The sequence below is a fragment of the Scyliorhinus torazame genome, chromosome 2 (assembly GCF_047496885.1).
Source record: "Scyliorhinus torazame isolate Kashiwa2021f chromosome 2, sScyTor2.1, whole genome shotgun sequence".
NCBI classification, from domain to species: domain Eukaryota; kingdom Metazoa; phylum Chordata; class Chondrichthyes; order Carcharhiniformes; family Scyliorhinidae; genus Scyliorhinus; species Scyliorhinus torazame.
The window spans coordinates 275,820,166-275,843,647 of record NC_092708.1 but is presented as its reverse complement, the minus strand read 5'-3'; the positions used below and the strand labels follow the sequence as shown (position 1 = coordinate 275,843,647).

The following is a 23,482-nucleotide window of genomic DNA, read 5'->3' as shown; positions in this document are numbered from 1 at the left end:
TTAGGCTGGAAGTTAAAAGCCAGGACAGACCGAGTTGTCATCTCTGGTTTGTTGCCGGTGCCACGTGATAGCGAGGCTAGGAATAGGGAGAGAGTGCAGTTGAACACGTGGCTGCAGGAATGGTGTAGGAGGGAGGGCTTCAGGTATTTGGATAATTGGAGAGCATTCTGGGGAAGGTGGGACCTGTACAAGCAGGACGGGTTGCATCTGAACCAGAGGGGCACCAATATCCTGAGAGGGAGGTTTTCTAGTACTCTTCGGGAGGGTTTAAACTAATTTGGCAGGGGAATGGGAACGGGAACCGGATTTGTAGTCCAGCAACTAAGGTAGCCGATGTTCAGGACGTCAAAGCGTGTAGTGAGGGAGAGGGGAAGGGAACACCGACAAAGGAGAGTACTTGCAGGCACGGAGATGGGTTGAAGTGTGTATACTTCAACGCAAGAAGCATCAGGAATAAGGTGGGTGAACTTAAGGCATGGATCGTTACTTGGGACTATGATGTGGTGGCCATCACGGAAACCTGGATAGAAGAGGGGCAGAAATGGTTGTTGGAGGTCCCTTGTTATAGATGTTTCAGTAAGATTAGGGAGGGTGGTAAAAGAGGTGGGGGGGGGGGGGGGTGGCATTGTTAATTAGAGATAGTATAACAGCTGCAGAAAGGCAGTTCGAGGAGTATCTGCCTACTGAGGTAGTATGGGTTGAAGTCAGAAATAGGAAAGGAGCAGTCACCTTGTTAGGAGCTTTCTATAGGCCCCCCCAATAGTAGCAGAGATGTGGAGGAATAGATTGGGAAACAGATTTTGGAAAGGTGCAGAAGTCACAGGGTAGTAGTCATGGGTGACTTCAACTTCCCAAACATTCAGTGGAAACTCTTTAGATCAAATAGTTTGGATGGGGTGGTGTTTGTGCAGTGTGTCCAGGAAGCTTTTCTAACAATTGTCCGACCAGAGGGGAGGCCATATTGGATTTGGTACTTGGTAATGAACCAGGGCAAGTGATAGATTTGTTAGTGGGGGAGCATTTTGGAGATAGTGACCACAATTCTGTGACTTTCACTTTAGTAATGGAGAGGGATAGGTGCGTGCAACAGGGCAAGGTTTACAATTGGGGGAAGGGTAAATACGATGTTGTCAGACAAGAATTGAAGTGCATAAGTTGGGAACATAGGCTGTCAGTGAAGGACACAAGTGAAATGTGGAACTTGTTCAAGGAACAGGTACTACGTGTCCTTGATATGTATGTCCCTGTCAGGCAGGGAAGAGATGGTCGAGTGAGGGAACCATGGTTGACAAGAGAGCTTGAATGTCCTGTTAAGAGGAAGAAGGAGATTTACGTAAGGCTGAGGAAGCAAGGTTCAGACAGGGCGCTGGAGGGATACAAGATAGCCAGGAGGGAACTGAAGAAAGGGAATAGGAGAGCTAATGACGAATGTGATATAAAATAGTTACTTTAGAGATATTAGTTACTGTAATGTAGAGATAGGCCAGTCTCATTCTGGTGAGTTCACAGACAAAGGATTTCAGACCGCATGGCAAAGCAAGGAAGAGGTGTGTCCACCAAAGGAGGAGAAAAGGATGCTGGGTAATAGGGGCCAGAGGAAGGGATTGGAAGTGAGCCAATCAGAATATATCAACAGGTCAGGAGGGATATAGGATGACCTATGGGAATCGTGTATGTGAAACCTGATGCCATTTGAATGTATCAGTACAGACTCCTTTGTTCTACAGCCTCACTTGATTCCAGAAGTGTACGAAGCAGGATGTGCTTTGTGCTCCTGAGAATTGAGGAAAGCTTGCAAGCTAAATAAAATAACTAATGCTGTACCTGCAAATCCATCTCGACTTTTATTGAGGCCAGACTGACGGGTAAAGAAATTTGGGATTTGACAATTGGTGCCGAAACCCGGGATTTCTCAAGACGGTTCTGACCAACTGCGAAATCAGAATTAGACTGATTATGAACAGGAGGATGGGGAAAAAGGGCCCACAATGTACAGCTGGAAAATGACCGCGCATTGATTTTTCCCCTCTTCTTATCGTCAGATTAGTCTGGTCACTCGCGGTTGGTACGGAAAGATCGTCTCGACGAAATCAAAGGTCAGTCTGGGGACTAGAAATTTAATTGATGGGATTTCATATTGTTGATTCGGCTTGGGTTAGGTTTTGGGTTGATGGGACATCTAAAATGATGATTCAATTCCAAGTATAAGTGTTTTTATGGCTGATGGGACTTCAGTAGTGAAGGTTCAGTCCAGTATAAGTGTTTTTATGGCTGATGGGACTTCAGTAGTCAAGGTTCAGTCCAGTATAAGTGTTTTTAAATCTGAAGATGATTCAATTCCATGTGTGAGTGTTTTAAATCTATAGTTGATTAAGCTAAAAAAAAATTTGTACCCTTGGACTGTAGTGGCGAAAAACGCAGTTCTGAGGACTAGTTGAGATTGTGGGGAATTGCTTGGATAAATTTCAAGTCAAGAACGTCCATACAGCTGGATGCTGCATATTGGTTGAAGCAGAAGTCTCTCAAAGGGTTAACAGCAGCAGCCAAAGTTAAAGACCACAGACAGTGCTTCTCACTCAGGCCTTGAGATAACAGCAGCAGCCTGTAGTGTAATCGGATACCTTTCCTTTGAGTCAGTGAACTCCAGCAAAGTTACGTTTTGAATTAATTAAAGGAAACCACCTCTTTGATAAAAGTTATTATTTTCGAAAGCAATTGATTGAAATTGCCAGAATCTTAAGTTTTACTTACTTGAAATAATGTTTATCTCATTTTATTTGTGAATTAATAGAAACTTAAAGAAGATCACTGACACCATTTTAAAAAGTGTAAATCTGGAGATGATAGTTGACTTTGCCAGCATTTTTGTGAATGTAAGAAAAACTTGTTAAAAGAAAAATTGTTAAGATAAAGAATTAATTAAGTTGTAAATGTTATACAAGTTGTGTTAAGCAAATCGTAAATTTAGTTCTGAGTTGAGATCAGAGCTAAGCTTGCAAGTTGCTGTAATTCAATTTGAATTTTCAAACATTTTTAAGTTTTAAAAGAACACTGTTAGAACCTTTTCAATCGTTTTGCCAAGAAAAAAAAACACGCAAGTAGAGACAGGAAAGTCTCGGGTCAAACAAAAGATGAGCTACGTAGTTCAATGGCTGGCCTTGAATTGACAGAAAATGATAAATTCAATAATTTAGAAATGTCATTAAAAGTTCCGACTGCACCTGTAGCATTGTCTGTACTAATTCCAGAACCACCAGAGTATAATAATTTATATCCAGTCACTGCTCCCCAGATTCCAATCATGCCAGTAACTCAAGCCCTTTTAGGTGATAGTGTGGGTCCTGATTTACCATCTTCACGATCAGTAGAGAAAGAGGAGCTCTGTTCCGCAAGCCCAGTTAGCTCTAGGACCAGATCTCGGACAGCAAGAGAAGGGCTTGATCCTAACCAGAAACAATTAAGCATACCACCTAAATCCCTCCAAACCAAAGGGAAACCGTAAATTTCAGAACAAAGGGAGCTGCAACAGATGATTTTGAAGAGAAAGAACTCCCTCTAGTGACAGGGAGTGATGTCGAAGTCTTGGAAGAACCAGAGGAAATAGCTAGAGTGCCCCCTGGTGAGACTCGGAGACAGTTGCCGATTAGGAAGATACCAATCACTTGAATTATGCTAGCCACGCCGCACTTCAGCAAGCCCATGCGTTAGACGACGATAGAAGGACACAGATCCTGAATGCGTTGAATAGCACATTTCAAAAGCCCATAAATCTTTCTGTTATCTTAGACCTAAAACCTAAGAAGATTGAAGAGCCAGAGGAATTTCTGGAGCGTTTTAATGAAATCTACCGTGGGCAGTCAGGCGACTTGCTGTATCAAAATGGTCAGAATTCCCCTCAATATTGTGCGACGTTAATGCATTGCCTACCACCTTCTGTGGCTACTGCTGTGAAATGTAATAACATGAATTGGACAGAGAACGACCCTTCCCAGATGGCAAGGGCAGACAGATTTTATTGGAAGGAGGGTGTAGGCCAGGAAGGAGACTCAGTTACAAAGGTTAAGACTGAGTATGTAATGAAAAAGGATGATCTGCGACCCCAACAAGCGGCAGAAATGGTAGTTTACCAGCAGGAGCCCCAATATTGTGACTTTGGGTGGGTGGATCAGCGAGGGGGAGGATACCAAACCCACCCAAAGGGACCCTCAGCTCCTTTTTATGGCCCACCGTATGCATCAACAGCTTTACAACCGCCGCCCCCTCTGAGGGGCCATTGGTCTACTGGAAGAAGAGGACGGGGCAGATATAGAGGGAACAATGCATGTTTTAATTGCGGCCGTGCAGATCACTGGCAACAGGAATGCCCCTTTAAAAGACAGGCAGCAGAAGAAGATTATCCGACCCAAAGGAGGGGGTACCCACCAAGGGGAGGACAGATGAGATACACTGACCTCTCCCAGGCAAACCGTTTCCCAACACAGGATTGACTAGCTAATTTAGTCATAGGGACTCTCCAATCGGACAGGGAACCTATTATCTCTCTGCAGATGGGAGATTAACATCACTCATTTGTAAACGACACTGGAGCAGCAATGTCTTCTGTGCAATCAGAACTTCGACTACCATTATCCGACCACACGCAGCAATTGTCGGGGTTCTAAGGACAGGTGTGTGAGTATCCTATTTCTGAACCTGTGACAGTCACTTACGAGAATAAGTCTGCAGATCATCAGTTTGTAGTGACTACTGGATTGGACTGTAATTTGTTGGCCCGAGATTTACTGTGTATCTTCCAGCTACAGCTAGAGTACGGAGACGAAGGGGTAACGGTCCAATCATGGAGGATGAGACAACAGTGCTATATTTCTATCACCCCCAGTGGTGGACGTTAGACATTGAACATTCACTGCATCACGTTACCCTGGCCTATGACAGAACCAGACAAAACAGGGAGTTGGAGGACAAATACCGGCCATTAATTGGGACCGAATGGCCAGTCAAGGTTACAGCCACAGTCACGGGAAAAGAAGGTACAGCCGATTTTGTTACAATATCACCACATTTATGGCCACAGTCAGCTTCGGTAAGCCCTCATAATACACGTCAGGTCCACGACCAGTACCATGCCAGGGATCTGGGGCAAATGATAAGGAGGGCAGTGGATCATTCGGATCCAACAGAGTACGCACTTCAAGTCATGCCGGACGGCACTGCCATAAAATATTTTGAGTTCCCTAAAACAATTAACACTTGACTGCAGCATCACTGGGGACATGATGTTTTGGAATATGTCAATCCACAGGTCTGGGCGAAATACCCATCACAAGTGGGAAAGACAAATGTTACACCTATAAAGGTAACGATTAAGGATCATGTAAAGCTACCTTCCATTCGGCAATACCTCCTGAAATCCCAAGCTGCTCCGTCTATAGACAAATTAATTCAAGAGCTGTTGCAACAGGGTATTTTGGTCCCTTGCCAATCAGAATGTAATACTTGCTGTTCCTAAACCAGCCAAACCAGACCAGTACCGATTAGTACAGGATTTACGTTCAATCAATGCCATCGCATAGCCGTTACATGCTCTCACCCTCCAACAGGATATTACGGTGTATAGCTCCCACTCGGTCATCGCACTACTGAGGCAACTGCAGACTCAGCATCTTACCGCAGCTCGTCAGAATAGGTATGAGGTATACCTTTTGAACAATCCACGTCTGACATTTAAACACTGTACCACTATCAATCCAGCCTGTTTTCTTAGTGGTCCCCCTGTCCATGAAGACGCACCTGGCCACGACTGTTTAGCCTTGATTCAGGAAACTACCACAATAAGGGATGATTTGAGTGACATTTCGTCAGAACAACCTGACATGATTATGTGTGGTCAAATATCCCACCGGGGTTTAGTTAATAACTTACTGCAGGCCCTTCTTATGACCGCTCAGATTTCCGTTATTAAATGCGCTGCCCACACAAATGGTAAGACCCCAGTTGACGTTGGTAATGAATAAGCAGATTGTGCAGCGCGGACAGCCGCGCAAATTCAGCAAGTGATGGTGCCTAAAATGTTAGGTCAGACTAAACGATCTACTATAAATATGTCTGCTTCTGACAAGTCTATGCCAACCATCCAAGACGTCATAAGGTTACAGGAGGACGCTCCTGAGAGTGATAAACAAATGTGGAAACGGTTAGGTTGTACATATGATTCTGTTTCCTCTTTATGGACCATGCCAGCACATCAGACTTGTATGTCTGATGTACTGGCTTTATGGGTCATCGAATGTGTACACTTTGCAACCCATTGTGGGGCTCGGGGGACTAGTGATTTGTTGCTGGACACTTGGTGGCACCCTAAAATGCAGGGGTTGGCCCAGAGTATCAGTAATCGGTGTTTGATTTGTCAGCAATATAACACCGGAAAAGGTATCCCTTGTGGGATGGGGCAAACCCAGTTGCCCAGTGGTCCCTTTGAGACGCTCCAAATGGATTACATTGAGTTGGAAAGGTGTCAATGTTATAAATATGTTTTGGTCATTGTGGATGGGTTCAGCAGATGGGTTGAGGCGTATCCGACTACCGATAATAAAGCTGCTACTGTGCTTAAAGTTCTGATGCGGGAAATCATTCCCCGGTACAGTAGACCAGCTCAGTTGAGTTCTGATAACGGGCCACATTTTCTTGGACAGATTAACCTGCCTCCCTTCTCCAGTGCTATTTTACAGGTGTGGAGCATGATGGGGTGGCTACGCACCGTCTGTGTGAAACTTGGCCTCACCTCGCTTGGAGTGTTATTGGCGACGGACATAGAAAAGGGGAATATTATCTATATTTGTAACCCCAACCAATCTACAAGGATACATCACCTATGCAAAGGTGATGTTCTTCGCTGCCCCCATATACGAAGACATGGTATCGACTCATGGAAGGTCGTCAAAGTTAAGGAGAATGCAGGAGTATTGAAGCAATTGCACCGGTCCCGGCGATGGGAAGGGAACATTATATGGACATTGCCTTGTTTTTGGAGTACATGTAAATTTGATTTTGGATGTGTTAAGATTGGTGCGATAAAGGTAACATCAGACCGTCAGGAGAGCGTAGGAAGAGATTGTGAGAGAGAGAGAGGGACGAGAGAAAGGACGGGGCGTGTGAGAAGGGAAGTACAGCTAGAACGTAGGTTATCGGGAGATACACTTAATTTAGTTAAAGGCCAAACTGAGGAAAACCTGGGTAGTATGAATCACTTCTACCAGATTTACCACCGCTTGTATGGCCACGGACGGGTTGTCTGCTACCCGAACCCCGCAGCGGTGTCTGGGTTATTTTCTGTTTCACCGCTTTGGGGCACTCCCCAAACGGTGGTTCATTGTCAGCGTTCCGAGCCACCGCCTGAGCAAGTCACTCTTTCTTACGATCCGGGTTCAGCACCACCGGCTATTTGCCTTCCCCTTCCTCGGGATAATTCCCATTCACAGTATGATAGGCTGCAACGGTGGAGGGCATATATACCTAGCCACTTCACTCCCAATAGAGATTCCCGGTCGCACGAGAATTGTTTCAGCAGTGAAGGATACGGCTGTTTGCTGGTAGAGGTGGAAACGAATATAACATGTCTGTTCCCCACCTGTACGGACAGGAGGTGCCATATCACCCAGGCGTCTGGCCAATGCGTTTGTTACAACACCACTTGCGTTCCATTGAACGCCGGCCTCCAGCTCCTTTGTGGCTGGGGGAATGTCTCTCATATCACTGTTGGGACGAGGGCTTTCCGCATTGCTAGGCGGCCCGAATGGGCGTTTCGAAGCTAGATAAACTGGGAGGTGTGGGGGGTTCCTTGGCTGTCAGCAATAGGAATTATTTTATTTGTGGCCTGACCATCTTGGGAAATGAAACCTTGGGAGCCCTCGGGGCAATAACCAAGGAATTGTCTCACTACGGTTGTTTGCAATGCAGAACCGGTATGCTCTTGACTATCTTCTGGCCCGTGAGGGTGGGGTATGCGCCATAGTGCAGGGCAAGTGTATCATGGGAGTTCAGGATTTGACCGCTAACATCACTAAATTTATGGATCACATACGGGATCACCTGGACGGAATGCAGGATCCTGGCGCTTGGGGTAACTGGGGATTTGGAGGTTGGAAGGACTGGTTGATAAATATGGTCATGTATTTAGTGGTAGCTATCGGCTGCATCTTTGTGGGCCCAGCCATCCTTAAATGTGTGATGGGTAGAATGCGGGGTACACTGGAACAGATCAACGCCCCTAAAATCTTAACTGTTAAAATCCATGAGGGTGCAGCAGATGAGGGGGGGCTAAGCCAGGAATTGGAAATGCAGCGACGGATCTTTTTAGATGAGGAACCGTAGCTATGGATTGGATAGTTCGGTTATCATGGAATGATAAAAGGAGGGAATGACGAATGTGATATAAAATAGTTACTTTAGAGATATTAGTTACTGTAATGTAGAGATAGGCCAGTCTCATTCTGGTGAGTTCACAGACAAAGGATTTCAGACCGCATGGCAAAGCAAGGAAGAGGTGTGTCCACCAAAGGAGGAGAAAAGGATGCTGGGTAATAGGGGCCAGAGGAAGGGATTGGAAGTGAGCCAATCAGAATATATCAACAGGTCAGGAGGGATATAGGATGACCTATGGGAATCGTGTATGTGAAACTTGATGCCATTTGAATGTATCAGTACAGACTCCTTTGTTCTACAGCCTCACTTGATTCCAGAAGTGTACGAAGCAGGATGTGCTTTGTGCTCCTGAGAATTGAGGAAAGCTTGCTAGCTAAATAAAATAACTAATGCTGTACCTGCAAATCCATCTCAACTTTTATTGAGGCCAGACTGACGGGTAAAGAAATTTGGGATTTGACACTAAGAGAGGGCATGAAAAACTTTGGCAGGTAGGATCAAGGAAAACCCCAAGGCCTTTTACACATATGTGAGAAATATGAGAATGACTAGAGCGAGGGTAGGTCCGATCAAGGACAGTAGCGGGAGATTGTGTATTGAGTCTGAAGAGATAGGAGAGGTCTTGAACGAGTACCTTTCTTCTGTATTTACAAATGAGAGGGGCCATATTGTTGGAGAGGACAGTGTGAAACAGACTGGTAAGCTTGAGGAAATACTTGTTCGGAAGGAAAATGTGTTGGGCATTTTGAAAAACTTGAGGATAACTCCTACAAGTCCCCCGGGCCTGACGGGATATATCCAAGGATTCTATGGGAAGCAAGAGATGAAATTGCAGAGCCGTTGGCAATGATCTTTTCGTCCTCACTGTCAACAGGGGTGGTACCAGGGGATTGGAGAGTGGCGAATGTCGTGCACCTGTTCAAAAAAGGGAATAGGGATAACCCTGGGAATTACAGGCCAGTTAGTCTTACTTCGGTGGTAAGCAAAGTAATGGAAAGGGTACTGAAGGATAGGATTTCTGAGCATCTGGAAAGACACTGCTTGATTAGGGATAGTCAGCACGGATTTGTGAGGGGTAGGTCTTGCCTTACAAGTCTTATTGAATTCTTTGAGGAGGTGACCAAGCATGTGGATGAAGGTAAAGCAGTGGATGTAGTGTACATGGATTTTAGTAAGGCATTTCATAGAATCATAGAAGTTTACAGCATGGAAACAGGCCCTTCGGCCCAACCAGTCCATGCCGCCCAGTTTTTACCATTAAGCTAGTCCCAGTTGCCCGCACTTGGCCCATAACCCTCTATGCCCATCTTACCCATGTAACTATCTAAATGATTTTTAAAAGACACAATTGTACCTGCCTCTACTACTACCTCTGGCAGCACATTCCAGACACTCACTGCCCTCTGAGTGAAGAAATTGCCCCTCTGGGCCCTTCTGAATCTCTCCCCTCTCACCTTAAACCTATGCCCTCTAGTTTTAGACTCCCCTACCTTTGGGAAAAGATGTTGACTATCTACCTTATCTATGCCCCTCATTATTTTATAGACCTCTATAAGATCACCCCTCAGCCTCCTACGCTCCAGGGAAAAAAGTCCCAGTCTATCCAGCCTCTCCTTATAACTCAAACCATCAAGTCCCGGTAACATCCTAGTAAATCTTTTCTGCACTCTTTCTAGTTTAATAATATCCTTTCTATAATAGGGTGACCAGAACTGCACACAGTATTCCAAGTGTGGCCGTACCAATGTCTTGTACAACTTCAACAAGACGTCCCAACTCCTGTATTCAATGTTCTGACCAATGAAACCAAGCATGCCGAATGCCTTCTTCACCACCCTGTCCACCTGCGACTCCACCTTCAAGGAGCTATAAACCTGTACTCCTAGATCTCTTTGTTCTATAACTCTCCCCAACGCCATACCATTAACTGAGTAGGTCCTGGCCTGATTTGATCTGCCAAAATGCATCACCTCACATTTATCTAAATTAAACTCCATCTGCCATTCGTCGGCCCACTGGCCTAATTGATCAAGATCCCGTTGCAATCCTAGATAACCTTCTTCACTATCCACTGTGCCACCAATCTTGGTGTCATCTGCAAACTTACTAACCATGCCTCCTAAATTCTCATCCAAATCATTAATATAAATCACAAATAACAGTGGACCCAGCACCGATCCCTGAGGCACACCACTGGTCACAGGCCTCCAGTTTGAAAAACAACCCTCTACAACCACCCTCTGTCTTCTGTCGTCCAGCCAATTTTGAATCCAATTGGCAACCTCACCCTGGATCCCGTGAGCTTTAACCTTCTGCAACAACCTACCAAGCGGTACCTTGTCAAAGGCTTTGCTAAAGTCCATGTAGACAACGTCTACTGCACTGCCCTCATCTACCTTCTTGGTCACCCCCTCAAAAAACTCAATCAAATTTGTGAGACATGATTTTCCACGCACAAAGCCATGCTGACTGCCCCGAATCAGTCCTTGCCTCTCTAAATGCTTGTAGATCCTGTCTCTCAGAATACCTTCTCGCAACTTACCTACTACGGACGTTAGGCTCACCGGTCTGTAGTTCCCAGGCTTTTCCCTGCTGCCCTTCTTAAACAAGGGCACAACATTCGCTACTCTCCAATCTTCAGGCACCTCACCTGTGGCTGCCGATGATTCAAATATCTCTGTTAGGGGACCTGCAATTTCCTCCCTAGCCTCCCACAACATCCTGGGATACATTTCATCAGGTCCCGGGGATATATCTACCTTGATGCGCTTTAAGACTTCCAGCACCTCCTCCTCTGTAATATGCACACTTCTCAAGACATCACTATTTATTTCCCTTAGTTTCCTAACATCCATGCCTTTCTCCGCCGTGAATACCGATGAGAAATATTCATTCAGGATCTCACCCAACTCTTGTGGCTCTGCACATAGATGTCCTTGTTGATCCTTAAGAGGCCCTACTCTGTCCCTAGTTACTCTTTTTCCCTTTATGTATCTGTAGAAGCTCTTTGGATTCTCCTTTGCATTATTTGCCAAAGCAATTTCATGTCCCCTTTTTGCCCTCCTGATTTCCCTCTTAACTTTATTTCGACAATCTCTATACTCTTCAAGGGATCCACTTGATCCCAGTTGTTTATGTACTTCATATGCCTCCTTCTTCTTTTTGACCAGAGTCTCAATATCTCGAGTCATCCAGGGTTCCCTCCTTCTACCAGCCTTGCCCTTCACTCTAAAGGGAATGTGCTTACCCTGAACCCAGGTTAATACATTTTTAAAAGCCTCCCATTTACCAGCCGTCCCTTTGCCTGCCAACAGTCTCCCCCAATCTACCTCTGAAAGTTCCTGTCTGATACCATCAAAACTGGCCTTGCCCCAATTAAGAATTTTAACTCTTGGGCCAGACCTATCATTCTCCATAGCTATCTTAAAACTAATGGAGTTATGGTCAATTGTCCCAAAGTGATCCCTCACTAACACTTCTGTCACTTGCCCTTCCTTATTTCCCAAGACGAGGTCAAGTTTTGCCCCCTCTCTAGTCGGTCCATCCACATACTGAATGAGAAATTCCTCCTGAATACACTCAACAAATTTCCCTCCATCCAAGCCCCTAATGCTATGGCTATCCCAGTCAATGTTGGGAAAGTTAAAGTCTCCGACTATTACCACCCTATTTTTCTTGCAGCTATCTGTAATCCCCTTACATATTTGCTCCTCAATTTCCCGCTGACTATTTGGGGGCCTGTAGTACAGTCCTATCAAGGTGATCTCTCCCTTCTTATTTTTCAGTTCCACCCATATAGACTCAGTGGGCGAACCCTCGGATATATCCCCTCTGAGTACTGCCGTGATGTTCTCCCTAATCAAAAACGCCACTCCCCCTCCTCTCTTACCTCCTGTTCTATCCTTTCTACAGCATCTGTAACCCGGAACATTGAGCTGCCAGTCCTGCCCCTCCCTTAGCCATGTTTCAGTCATAGCTATAATATCCCAGTCCCATGTGCCCATCCATGCCCTGAGTTCATCCGCTTTGCCCGTCAGGCCCCTTGCATTGAAATAAATGCAGTTTAATGTAGACTTTCCTTGCTCTCTGCCCTGCTTTCTCTGGTCATGCTTTACACACTCTCCCTTCCTGCCTTTTGTTTCCGTCCCCACTGACTTCCTACATCGGTTCCGATCCCCCTGCCACATTAGTTTAAACCCTCCCCAACTGCACTAGCAAACACCCCCCCCGAGAACATTGGTTCCGGTCCCACTCAGATGCAGACCTTCCGATTTGTACAGGTCCCACCTCCCCCAGAACCGGTTCCAATGTCCCTCTTGCACCATCTCTCAAGCCACGTATTCATCCTAGCTATCCTGTCATTCCTACTCTGACTATCACGTGGCACTGGTAGCAATCCTGAGATACCTTTGAGGTCCCACTTTTTAGTTTAACTCCTAACTCCCTAAATTCAGCTTGTAGGACCTCATCCCGTTTTCTACCTATATCGTTGGTGCCTATATGCACCACGACAGCTGGCTGTTCACCCACTCCCTCCAGAATGCCCTGTAGCCGCTCCGAGACATCCTTGACCCTTGCACCAGGGAGGCAACATACCAACCTGGATTCTCGTTTGCGTCCGCAGAAACGCCTGTCTATTCCCCTTACAATTGAATCCCCTATCACTTTGTCTGATTACACCACTGCTTTCCAAATGGCTGTGCTATGAAATCCTTGATAATGGACTCCAGCAACTTCCCTACTACTGACATTAGGCTCACTGATCCTTGTTTTCTCTCTACATCCCTTTTTGAATTGCAGGGTTGTATTAGCTACCCTCAAATCTTTAGGAACCATTCCAGAGTCCAAAGAACTTTGGAAAATGACCACCAACAGATCTACTATTTCTCGGGTCACTTCCTTAAACACTCTGGGATGAAGATTATCAAGCCCTGGAGATTTGTCCGCCTTCAATCCCATTAACTTCCCCCAAACCATTTCTATACTAACATTAATTTCCTTCAGCTCCTCACTAAAACTTGTGTTTCTCAAAACTTCCGGTACATTATTCATGTCTTCCTTTGTGAAGACAGAAGCAAAGTATGAATTTAGTTCCTCAGCCATTTCATTGTTTCCCGCTTTGAATTCCCCCATTTCTGACTGTAAGGGGCCTACATTAGATTTTATCAATCTTTTTCTCTTTACAAACCTATAGAAACTTTTACAGTCAGTTTTTATGTTTCCCGTTAGTTTACTTTCATATTGTATTTTCCCTTTCTTAATCAATCCCTTGGTCTGCCTTTGCTGAATTGTAACCTGTTCCCAAACCTTAGGTCTATTGCTTTTTCTTGCTAATTTCTTGCTAATATGTATACCTCTTCTTTACCTCTAATGCTATCTCTAATTTCCCTTGTCAGCCATAGTTTGGCCACAGTTCCCTTTCTACGCTTGGGCCAAATAGGAACTTTTGGAGTTCACCTATTCATTTCTTGAATACCTGCCATTGCCTGCCCTTCCTTTCAGTAATGTTTCCCAGTCCGCATATGTAAATGAGTAGAGCCCACCAAGCCATTTCCCTGATTTTGTCACAAAAGTCTTCATGGACTTCGGTGAGCTGGCATCGGCTAATTCCTTTGTTGGTGGGGACTTCAATTGTCACCTTAACCTCTGAATGGACAAACTCCCAGTAACCAGAAATCCTCCCACCCAACAGGTTAGGACTCAAGAGTTTGTGAGGAGGTGGGGTATTTGGTCTTGTGGAGAACACTTCATCCTGAGGATAAAGAATTCACTTTTTCTCTGCTCCTCATCAATGTTGACTGGAGCAATCCTGCACTTGGTGACCTCCTGCTCTATGAAATGAAATTAAAATCACTTATTGTCACAAGTAGGCTTCAAATTAAGCTACTGTGAAAAGCCCCTAGTCGCCACATTCCAGCGCCTGTTCAGGGAGACTATTACGGGAATTGAACCGTGCTGCTGGCCTGCCTTGGTCTGCTTTCAAAGCCAGCGATTTAGCCCTGTGCTAAACAGCCTCTTAGTATTGTGATCTCTGACAATGTTCCTATTATTCTGGAGTTTTTATTTGAGAGGCCTCTCACCCCGATCTAGGTAATGCGATTTGCTGTGTCTTTGCTCAGGGACTAATCCATTGCCACATTCTTTAAGAAGGAATTTGATCACTTTTATCCAGTCAATTCCCACTCTGATGTAAGTGCCTCCATCATCTCGCAAGGCTTATGCTAGGGGGCTAGTTATTTCTTATCTGGCCAACAAAAGGCATGAAATGCTGGAGCAGCAACATTGGTTGGAAGTAAAATTGGTCGAGGCAGAGAGGGAGTATGGTAGGAATCCTAACTCACTTGTTGTTTAGGGGGATTAATGCAGTTGATACATTGTTGGACTCCTTGCTGACTCAGTAGGCCAAGAGGAGTTTAAAGTTTGCAAAACAAAAGTTGTATGAATTCGGGAACAGAGTAGATCCTTGGCCTTTTTATTAGGAAGAGGGCGGACTCCAGGACTATCTTCTCAGTGCTAGATTCCAAGAGTAACAAAATGATTAAAACACAGGATATCAACAAAGCATTTAAGGGTTTTTATGCTAAGTTATACAAAATAGGCCACTCTGGGAAGGCATTGATATTTATGGAGTATTTATTTTCTTCCCCTAAGCTCCCAGCAATCTCTGAAGACCAAGGGTTGGTCCTGAACGCTCGTATCTCTAAAGGGGAAGTGGTTTTGCCCATGAGGGACCTTCAACCTGATAAGGCCCCAGGGCCTGATGGTTTTGGATGTGACTTGGCAGCAGTGCTTATAAACGATTATAGAAACTTTAGCCTCCAGTGAGGAATTAGACAGGGTGCCTCTTTTCCCTGTTACTGTTTACATTAGCTATAGAGACTTTGGCAGAGGTAATTAGATAAGATCCTTCAATTTTTGGGCTACACAGTGGGGGAAGCAGCATAAGGGATGGGATTTTCCGTTGGCTGATGGTGAAATCGGGAAACGTGATTGGGCGAAGAATGGTTTCCAACTCCAAAATTGCAACAATGTCGATTTGACGCCAAATTGCATTTCTCCGTCACCTCGACAGCAGTACGCATGTACAGTGACACTGTTTGCGTATCATTAGCAGGCCTGACCCTGTACTCTCCAGGCCTCCGCAATTCTCCACCTCTAATGAGCCACGTTCCCGAGGGCGCGGTTCACTTGTGCGTTTAAAAAGTGTGAAACCGGTGTTGTGGCTGATGAGGGCAGAGAGGAGGTAGGACACAAAGAGGCGTGACCGTGGGCTGCCGGTCCAGATACTGACTAGGCTGGCTGGGGTGGGGGGGGGGGGGGCCTGCCAGGGCTGGAGGAGAGGGAGATTGATGGGGGAACAGGCCGAGTGACTGGGGTCCCCCACCCCCCCCACCCCACGGGACTGGGGAGGTGTCAGCCATGGACCGCCATCACCGCGGCCTGCAAGACAGCCATATTGCTACGCACTCCACTGACCACCCACCTTGGCTCCTGGTTCTGCAGAATGACACCGGCCTTATGGGTGCCTCACCCCCACACCCCACCCTCCACCATACCTCTCAACCGAGCCGCCATCTACCGGCGGGGCTTCAGGCAACTCACCCATGGCAACTGTAGCCCCTGAAGGAGGCACCGGGCGTGTGCCATGGAGCATACTGCTTGCAAGGGCAGTGCCAGCCAACAGGTGCCAGGGCCAGCTGCCCCCAAGGTGCAGGCACTGACGGGACTGGGTGTGTGGGAATGTATGAATGTTTGTGGGCTTATGCAGAAAGTAAGGAGGCATTGGATAGTGGGAAATTTGGCCAGTTGGATAACGAACTGGCTAATCGATAGAAGTCTCAGAGAGTGGTGGTGGATGGCAAATATTCAGCCTGGAGCCCAGTTACCAGTGGCGTACCGCAGGGATCAGTTCTGGGTCCTCTGCTGTTTGTGATTTTCATTAATGACTTGGATGAGGGAGTTGAAGGGTGGTCAGTAAATTTGCAGATGATACGAAGATTGGTGGAGTTGTGGATAGTGAGGAAGGCTGTTGTCGGCTACAAAGAGACATAGATAGGATGCAGAGCTGGGCTGAGAAGTGGCAGATGGAGTTTAACCCTGAAAAGTGTGAGCTTGTCAATTTTGGAAGGACAAATATGAATGCGGAATACAGTATTAACGGTAGAGTTCTTGGCAATGTGGAGGAGCAGAGAGATCTTGGGGTCTATGTTCATACATCTTTGAAAGTTGCCACTCAAGTGGATAGAGCTGTGAAGAAGGCCTATGGTGTGGTAGCGTTCATTAACAGAGGGATTGCATTTAAGAGCCGTGAGGTGATGATGCAGCTGTACAAAACTTTGGTAAGGCCACATTTGGAGTATTGTGTACAGTTCTGGTCGCCTCATTTCAGGAAGGATGTGGAAGCTTTGGAAAAGGTGCAAAGGAGATTTACCAGGATATTGCCTGGAATGGAGAGTAGGTCCTACGAGGAAAGGTTGAGGGTGCTAGGCCTTTTCTCATTCGAACGGAGAAGGATGAGGGGTGACTTGATAGAGGTTTATAAGATGATCAGGGGAATAGATAGAGTAGACAGTCAGAGACTTTTTCCCCGGGTGGAACAAACCATTACAAGGGGACATAAATTTAAGGTGAATGGTGGAAGATATAGGGGGCATGGAATGCACTGCCTGTGGAAGTAGTTGAGTCGGAAACATTAGGGACCTTCAAGCGACTATTGGATAGGTACATGGATTACGGTAGAATGATGGGGTGTAGATGAACTTGTTCTTAATCGAGGACAAAAGTTCGGCACAACATCGTGGGCACGGTAGCATTGTGGATAGCACAGTTGCTTCACAGCTCCAGGGTCCCAGGTTCGATTCCGGCTTGGGTCACTGTCTGTGCGGAGTCTCCTCCCCGTGTGTGCGTGGGTTTCCTCCGGGTGCTCCGGTTTCCTCCCACAGTCCACAGATGTGCAGGTTAGGTGGATTGGCCATGATAAATTGCCCTTAATGTCCAAAATTGCCCTTAGTGTTGGGTGGAGGTGTTGACCTTGGGTAGGGTGCTCTTTCAAACAGCCGGTGCAGACTCGATGGGCCGAATGGCCTCCGTCTGCACTGTAAATTCTATGATAATCTATGATTAATCTCGGACAAAGGTTCGGCACAACATCGTGGGCCGAAGGGCCTGTTCTGTGCTTTATTTTTTCTATGTTCTAACTGCAAGCAGATTAAGTGCTGCAACCCATGTGATGGAGCATGCTATCTCTATGTGACCTTACGTGGCACAGGCAGCAAAAGACAAGGAGGGCCAAACAAACAGAATGACCAGCGTGACTACCGCAAAGGAGAAATGCAAACCTCCAGCCAGTGAAGCGTCCAGCCAATAGAATGAGACAAAGGAGGATAAGGGGAAGGGAAGGAGTGAGGCAGCAGACAGCTAAACACCCCCCCGTCTCTAAGCGGACCGAACCACTCATCAGAAGGCCAGTTTGAGGGGGCTTGATAGCTGTTGAGGAGGAACAGGAAGAAGGCGGAAAAGGACAAAGCCAACCCCCAAGTAAGCAGCAAGAGACCACTCCCATCCGGCACAGACAACTAGGGAAGCTGCACTTCAGATGAGGGTTAAAATGGGCATCGACAGAAGAAACTCTTAGGGAGTTGGAGGAGGAGACACCTAGGTTCCAGGGCATTGGAAACAACAATGTAACCAGTACATTCCAACCCCAAAGTGAGGAAACATGCGCGTTCTAGTTGCGTGAAGTCTGGAGCAGTGACGGCCCTGGAGGGGGCTGGATGGGAGAGATCATTCCAACAGAGGAAGTGGCGCCAATGGATGGAACAATTCCAATGGGGGTATTCCGGACAGTTTCCTCAGCCCATCCAAATTGAGACAATTTAAGGACGCTATGGGAATCCAGCAGCTGACAAATGGACTGAAACTGTCAAAGACAACGGGTGTGGTAAGCGCCGAGACATGTTAAAATGGGGATAAAGGTCGCTTCCATTAATACACGTAATAGTAAATCCACTATGCGCTTTATTGCCACCTTGGATTACCTTGCCAAGGCCAAAGGCGACCTGCTGTTCCTGCAGGAGTATTCGATACAGTGCCTCAGCTCCTACAGGCAGTGGGCATGTTGGTGGTCTCAGCGGCCATCAATCTGGTCAGGAGGAAATTACTCACGTTTCTCTGGCCTCGGTATTTTGCTGTGGGCGGGGGGCAACTTCACCATCTCTAAAGTTAAGCAGGTGGTGGGCGGGCGCCTCTTCAATGCAGCCATACTATACAAGAATGCTCCACTCTGGTTAATTAATGTCTATGCCTCGTCTCAAAACAGTGAGCAGCTGGCTGTCCTTCAGCTTCCACTGCTGCTTGCAATTTCCAGACCAGTCATTCTGGACGATGATTTCAACTGCATCATCGATGCGGCTGGACAATCCAGCACCAACAGAAGATTGGATGCCTCATCCAGACTCCTGATGGAAACAGTAAAAAATGCCAAGCTGTACAACATCTTCAGTGACCCTGCAGATGGATATATGGATATGCCGGGTGAGAACCAGTTGGGTCTACCCGCTCATGGATAAACTTTCTATTTGTGTCCCCAGCTCTCATGATCAGATCCACCATCATCAAGCCAATGTTCTTCTCTGACCACTGCCTCCTACTGGCTGACTGTCACCTATAGGAGGACCAGAGGGTTGGCGAAGGAACATGGAGTCTGAATGTGGAACCTTTGATACCAGAAAACATTGAGGGACTGAAGAAAAATTGTAAAGGTTACCTCTCATTGACTTCCTGACACACTGGTGGGAGACAAAAAAGGGAAACATTAAGATGTATTTCATCCTCAAAGGTGTTGCGAAGGCGAGAGAAAGGTGGGGTGAGATGTCCCGAATTCAGAAAAGCATGCAGAATCTGCTCCGGCTGCAGTCAATGGGGGTTGATGTCAAGGAGGATCTCTAGGAGATGCAGGGCCAACAAACCTCGCTCTTCGTCACGGAGACATCCAAGGTCATTTTCCGGCCCAGAGTCCGCTCTATGGAGCAGGTTGAGACATGCTCACATTTCTTCTTCCAAAAGGTACAATGTGAGCTCTCTGATCAGCAGCCTGAAGGATGAAGATGGCTCTGTAAAGTCATTGCAGTCTGACATTTTGAGGATCAGCAAATCCTTTTATGGCGGTCTGTATGACATGAAGCCCACAGACAGTACGAACTCCCAGTTCTTCCTGTCTTCTATCACAAGAGGTCCTAGAGGACAGCGAGTGCTAGTGCTCTTTGGGAGGGTTTAAACTAATGCAGCAGGGGCATGGGAACCTGGATTGTAGTTTTAGGGTAAGGGAGAATGAGAGTATAGAGGTCAGGAGCACAGATTTGACGTCGCAGGAGGGGGCCAGTGTTCAGGTGAAGTGTGTCTACTTCAATGCCAGGAGTATACGAAATAAGGTAGGGGAACTGGCAGCATGGGTTGGTACCTGGGCCTTCGATGTTGTGGCCATTTCGGAGACATGGATAGAGCAGGGACAGGAATGGATGTTGCAGGTTCCGGGGTTTAGGTGTTTTAGTAAGCTCAGAGAAGGAGGCAAAAGAGGGGGAGGTGTGGCGCTGCTAGTCAAGAGCAGTATTACGGTGGCGGAGCGGATGCTAGATGGGGACTCATCTTCCGAGGTAGTATGGGCTGAGGTTAGAAACATGAAAGGATAGGTCATACTGTTGGGAGTCTTCTATAGGCCTCCAAATAATTCTAGGGATGTAGAGGAAAGGATGGCGAGGATGATCCTGGATAAGAGCGAAAGTAACAGGGTAGTTATTATGGGAGACTTTAACTTTCCAAATATTGACTGGAAAAGATATAGTTCGAGTACATTAGATGGGTCGTTTTTTGTACAGTGTGTGCAGGAGGGTTTCCTGACACAATATGTTGACAGGCCAACAAGAGGCGAGGCCACGTTGGATTTGGTTTTGGGTAATGAACCAAGCCAGGTGTTGGATTTGGAGGTAGGAGAGCACTTTGGGGACAGTGACCACAATTCGGTGACGTTTACGTTAATGATGGAAAGGGATAAGTATGCACCGCAGGGCAAGAGTTATAGCTGGGGGAAGGGCAATTATGATGCCATTAGACGTGACTTGGGGGGGATAAGGTGGAGAAGTAGGCTGCAAGTGTTGGGCACACTGGATAAGTGGAGCTTGTTCAAGGATCAGCTACTGCGTGTTCTTGATAAGTATGTACCGGTCAGGAAGAAGGAGGCCTATGTGAAGATGAGGTGTGAAGTTTCAGTTGGGGCGATGGATAGTTACAAGGTAGCGAGGAAGGATCTAAAGAGAGAGCTAAGACGAGCAAGGAGGGGACATGAGAAGTATTTGGCAGGTAGGAACAAGGAAAACCCAAAAGCTTTCTATAGGTATGTCAGGAATAAGCGAATGACTAGGGAAAGAGTAGGACCAGTCAAGGACAGGGATGGGAAGTTGTGTGTAGAGTCTGAAGAGATAGGCGAGATACTAAATGAATATTTTTCGTCAGTATACACTCAGGAAAAAGATAATGTTGTGGAGGAGAATGCTGAGATCCAGGCTAATAGAATAGATAGCATTGAGGTACGTAGGGAAGAGGTGTTGGCAATTCTGGACAGGCTGAAAATAGATAAGTCCCCGGGTCCTGATGGGATTTATCCTAGGATTCTCTGGGAGGCCAGGGAAGAGATTGCTGGACCTTTAGCTTTGATTTTTATGTCATCATTGGCTACAGGAATAGTGCCAGAGGACTGGAGGATAGCAAATGTGGTCCCTTTCTTCAAAAAGGGAGCAGAGACAACCCCGGCAACTATAGACCGGTGAGCCTCACGTCTGTAGTGGGCAAAGTCTTGGAGGGGATTATAAGAGACAAGATTTATAATCATCTAGATAGGAATAATATGATCAGGGATAGTCAGCATGGCTTTGTGAAGGGTAGGTCATGCCTCACGAACCTTATCGAATTCTTTGAGAAGGTGACTGAACAGGTAGACGAGGGTAGAGCAGTTGATGTGGTGTATATGGATTTCAGCAAAGCGTTTGATAATGTTCCCCACGGTAGGCTATTGCAGAAAATACGGAGGCTGGGGATTGAGGGTGATTTAGAGATATGGATCAGAAATTGGCTAGCTGAAAGAAGACAGAGGGTGGTGGTTGATGGGAAATGTTCAGAATGAAGTTCAGTTACAAGTGGAGTACCACAAGGATCTGTTCTGGGGCCGTTGCTATTTGTCATTTTTATCAATGACCTAGAGGAAGGCGCAGAAGGGTGGGTGAGTAAATTTGCAGACGATACTAAAGTCGGTGGTGTTGTCGATAGTGTGGAAGGATGTAGCAGGTTACAGAGGGATATAGATAAGCTGCAGAGCTGGGCTGAGAGGTGGCAAATGGAGTTTAATGTAGAGAAGTGTGAGGTGATTCACTTTGGAAGGAATAACAGGAATGCGGAATATTTGGCTAATGGTAAAGTTCTTGGAAGTGTGGATGAGCAGAGGGATCTAGGTGTCCATGTACAGAGGTCCCTGAAAGTTGCCACCCAGGTTGATAGGGTTGTGAAGAAGGCCTATGGAGTGTTGGCCTTTATTGGTAGAGAGATTGAGTTCCGGAGTCAGGAGGTCATGTTGCAGCTGTACAGAACTCTGGTACGGCCGCATTTGGAGTATTGCGTACAGTTCTGGTCACCGCATTATAGGAAGGACGTGGAGGCTTTGGAGCGGGTGCAGAGGAGATTTACCAGGATGTTGCCTGGTATGGAGGGAAAATCTTATGAGGAAAGGCTGATGGACTTGAGGTTGTTTTCGTTGGAGAGAAGAAGGTTAAGAGGAGACTTAATAGAGGCATACAAAATGATCAGGGGGTTGGATAGGGTGGACAGTGAGAGCCTTCTCCCGCGGATGGATATGGCTGGCACGAGGGGACATAACTTTAAACTGAGGGGTAATAGATATAGGACAGAGGTCAGAGGTAGGTTCTTTACGCAAAGAGTAGTGAGGCCGCGGAATGCCCTACCTGCTACAGTAGTGAACTCACCAACATTGAGGGCATTTAAAAGTTTATTGGATAAACATATGGATGACAATGGCATAGTGTAGGTTAGATGGCTTTTGTTTCGGTGCAACATAGTGGGCCGAAGGGCCTGTACTGCGCTGTATCGTTCTATGTTCTATGAGTGGGCGAGCCTGGATAGACCACTAACTCTGGATGAGTTGACAAAGACCCTCAAATCCTTCAATAAGAGAAAACCCCCTGAGGCGATGGCTTCCCAGCTGAGTTGTATTCGGTTCTATAGGACTGGATTGGCCCTGACCTGCATGAGGTACATGAGAGTATACTCTGGCCGGGAGCACGGCAGAATCCACGAAGAAAGGCATCATTACCCTCATCTACAAGACGAAGGGGGAAAGGGAAGAAATTAGAAATCGGTGACCCATTTTACTGTTAAATGTGGACCATACAATTCTGTGCAAGATCTTCGGCAATCGGATCAAGTCTGCTCTGGAGTCAGTGATCCACCCTGAGCAGACATGCACCGTACTCGACAGGAAGATCTCTGATAGCCTCGCACTGCTCAGGGGTATGATTATGTGCGAGACAGGGACGTGGATACCTGCCTCATCAGCTTGGACCAGCAGAAGGCCTTTGTCAGAATATTGCATACCTACATGATGGATGTGCTCTCCAAAATGGGATTGGGGAAGGAATCTGCATTCGGATCCAACTGCTCTACACAAACATCAGTAGCACTGTTTCAATCAATGGGAGGAATCAGAAAGCTTTTTAATTAAAATCGGGTCTCGGTTCTTGGCCTGTTTGTGTGTTGTATAAAATCCTTTGCTGGGTCCATCAGGACGGATTTAAGCAGAAGTGGAGTGATGATCCCAGGCAGCGGAGGCACTCAAGTCAAAGCCTCAGGACGTGGACAACGTTACCGTCTTCTGCTGGGATCCACTGTTTGTGCACAGACAGATCAACATCTGCGGCCAATTCGAACTGGCCTCAGATGTCAAGGTGAATTGTGGCAAGAGCGAAGTGAAGTTCGTTGGGAACAGGGCTGACCGATCACT

At 46.5% G+C, this 23,482-nt stretch overlaps 1 protein-coding gene across 5 annotated transcripts in view; it reads left to right on the top strand.

The window, feature by feature from the left end:
* The window catches only part of LOC140398892 (uncharacterized), a 304,095-nt gene that overhangs the window by 4,767 nt on the left and 275,846 nt on the right, over nucleotides 1–23,482 (top strand). For 2 of the 5 annotated variants that reach the window (XR_011937599.1, XM_072487851.1), the window contains exon 2: nucleotides 2,043–2,096. The exons of the other annotated variants lie outside the window; for them this stretch is intronic. The gene's annotated coding sequence lies outside the window, so the exon portion shown is untranslated. The remainder of the gene's footprint in view (nucleotides 1–2,042; nucleotides 2,097–23,482) is intronic. 5 annotated transcript variants of the gene reach the window in all.